Source organism: Elephantulus edwardii, unplaced genomic scaffold (genome assembly GCF_000299155.1).
Source record: "Elephantulus edwardii isolate Elephantulus edwardi_28Jun2011 unplaced genomic scaffold, EleEdw1.0 scaffold00293, whole genome shotgun sequence".
Classification (NCBI taxonomy): domain Eukaryota; kingdom Metazoa; phylum Chordata; class Mammalia; order Macroscelidea; family Macroscelididae; genus Elephantulus; species Elephantulus edwardii.
In genome coordinates this window covers 2,025,723-2,028,909 of record NW_006400043.1, presented here as the reverse complement: position 1 = coordinate 2,028,909, position 3,187 = coordinate 2,025,723, and positions in this window count along the sequence as shown.

Genomic DNA, 3,187 nt, shown 5'->3' with positions numbered 1-3,187 from the left:
ACCTCCACTCTTCCCTCCATCAATCAGATTATGCCACACTTTGATTAATGCCTCCTACCTCTGCTCCCACCCTCTTGTTGGATTCTCATACTCATTCTACAATAATGATCTTATACAGTACTTGTCCTTATGAGACTAAGTTAGTTGACTTAGCATAATGTGCATATCTTATTGCCAGGGATTTTGAGGGATTCTTCCGTGGACCTGTTGGACCTCTGAATGTCTTCCTCTGTAAAAAAACTCTCTCCATGCCTTTTGCCCATTTTTGTAATTGAGTTCATCCTTTTTCTTGTGGAGGCCAAGTAGTATTGTGTAAACTTTTGTTATGTGACCTTTGACTGAGATTTGGTATTTTCAGTTTTTTCCCCCAGTTGGTAGGTTTTCTTTTCACCCTATTTGAGAAAGATTTGGATGCACACAGGGATCTAATCTTTAGAGGGTCCTATTCATCAATTTTAGTTTCTCCAGATTGGGCATTTCTGGCTGTATGTGTCAGCCTCTTTATATCATAGACTACACCTTCTAAGCTTGGTCCCAAATTGTCTTTTATGAATCTTATGATTTTGTACTTTACTCTCAGATCCACCTTGAATTGATTTTTTTTTATATGTTGTGAACTGTCGATCTAGTTTCAACTCTGCCAGCACCATATTTTTAAGAGGTTGCCATTTCTTCATTTGATAGGTTTTTATTTCCTTGTCAAACATCAGGTGATCACAGATAGGTCCATTTCTGGGTTCTTGATTATGTTCCATTGGTCTTTTTGCCCGTCTTTATATTAATGCCAAGCTGTTTTAGTTATTACCACTGTGTTGTCGGATTTGAGGTCAGAGATCTATGCCTCCAACTTCATTTTTTGTTTTTCAGAAGTGTTTTGCTTATTCAAGGTCATTTTCCTCTCCAAATAAACTTGAAAATTTCCCTTTTGAGCTCCTTGGAAAATAAATTTAGTATCTGTATTGGGATTTCATTCAACGTGTAGATTGCTTTTGGTAGGATTGTCATTTTCACAACATTGAACCTTCCTTTCCACTAACAAAGAACATATTTTCATTTATTTTGGTTTTTTATTGTTTCTCAATGAAGTGTTCTGTAGTTTTCTTTCTACAGGTCTTTTGTGTCTCTAATTAGCTTCATTCTCCAGTCTCTCAATTTGTGGTTGACTATTGTAAATGATATTGATTTCTTCATCACCTTCTCTGAATTCTCAGTTACTATAGAGGAATTCCACTGACTTTCAGATATTAAACATGTATCCTGCCACTCTACCCTTCCAAGCATAATGTGTCTTTCAAGGACCAGTCTCTCCTTGCACCATGCACAAATATGTCAGACACAGCCTCAGAATCCTTGCCTCCAAGGAGCAGCCTGGCTTCACCCTCTCTAGGATAAACCTATTTGTTCTTCAATGCTCTTCTCCAACACCTTAGTTCAAAGGCATCAATTCTCTATTATCCCTAACAATTGTCCAGCTCTCTGATACATAGCAAGAAATTGTGAAGACTATGGCTTGGATCTGGTGCACCTTAGTCTCCAGATTGACATCATTGTTCTTCAGTACTCTGGAGAGGTCCCTGCAGCTGACTTTCCCAATGCAATTCATCTCTTGATTTCCTGGCTGCTGGTACTAAGAGTGTTAATTGTGGACCAAACAAACTAAAGCTGTTAACAATCTCAGTCTCTTTATCTATCATAATGACGTCTCTTTTACTCTACACATATATGCATATCCTTTGACTAAAGCACTGTATACATCCCGTTGGTATATTGGAATAAGTATTAGCCCAAATGACACATGATCTTTGAGTCTCACCTCATTCACTAATTCATTTTCAACTTTAAGCAACTCTTTATTTCTTTGTCTGTTGCTTCTGCTATGAAAGAATTGATTGGATAAGGCTATATCTAAGGAATCTAAAAATTCACTAAAAGCAAACTGACTTCTTTTGAAGATTTTTGTTTCATTTCTGAAAGTTTGTACATGCTGTGTGTGCCCCTGATCTCTGCACGAAATCCTCAAATGCATAACCTTCTCCTGGCTAAATTTTATTCTCATTTCTGTAATTAGAGGGAAATGCAATGTGTATATCCCCTAGATAAAGCATATCTATTATTAACTTATCAGTTCTTAAATTCTTTTGCCTAAGAGGAATATCTGATCTGATCTTCCAGCAATTTGACCAGAGATACAGCCAGATTTAAAATGCACTCGCTTTTTCAACTGCCCAGGTTTTTACAACATATAAACTTAATATGGAAAACTGTTTTGAGTTATCAATTTTATTTCTGTAGTTGTTGTTATGTGCCATTGAGTTGTTTGCAACTCTTAACAACCTTACGTACAACACACTAAGGACTACAGAAGAAGAATCAACACATTTGAATTGTGGTGCTGGAGAACAGTCTTGAACATACCCCATGGACCTCCAAGAAAATGAATTGTTATGTCCTGGCTATAAGTTTGTCAGAGACAATAAGGTTGGCAGAGGATAAAGCAGGTCTTAGGGCTGTTGTACATTAGTCTTTGTGCAGCTCTCTGACACATAGCAAGTAATTGTGGAAACCATGGCTTGGATCAAGTGCACCTTAGTCTCTAGAGTGACATCAAAGATTTCAGTACTCTGGAAAGGTCCCTGACAGATAATTATCCCAATGCAATTTATCTTTTAATTTCCTGACTAGAGCCTAGTAAGCTCCAATTGTTAACAACTTCAATCTCATCTCCATCTATCATGGTGCTGCCAATTGGCATAGTGGTGAGAATCATCGTCTTCTTGATGTAGACCTTCAATTCATATTGAAGACTATGATCCTTGACCTTCTGCCCCAAGCACTTCAGGTCCTCCTCAGTTTCAGTAAACAAGGTTGTATTATCTACATATTGCACTTTGTTGAAGAGTTTTCCTCTAATCCTAATGCCACATTCCTCTTCATAAAGTCTATCCTCCTAGATTATCTGCTTCTCAGACAGACTGATAAGGTATGGAGACAGGATGTATCCCTAACACACTCCTTTTCTGATTTTGAACCATGCAGTGTTTCCTTGCTCTGTTCTGAGGACCGCTTCCTGGTTCAAGTATAGATTTTATATAAGCACAATCAAGTGTTCTGGGATTCCCATTCTCCTCAAGGCTACACTACTTAGAGTAAAATGATGAAGGGGAAAAGTGGGAATACAAGAACCTGT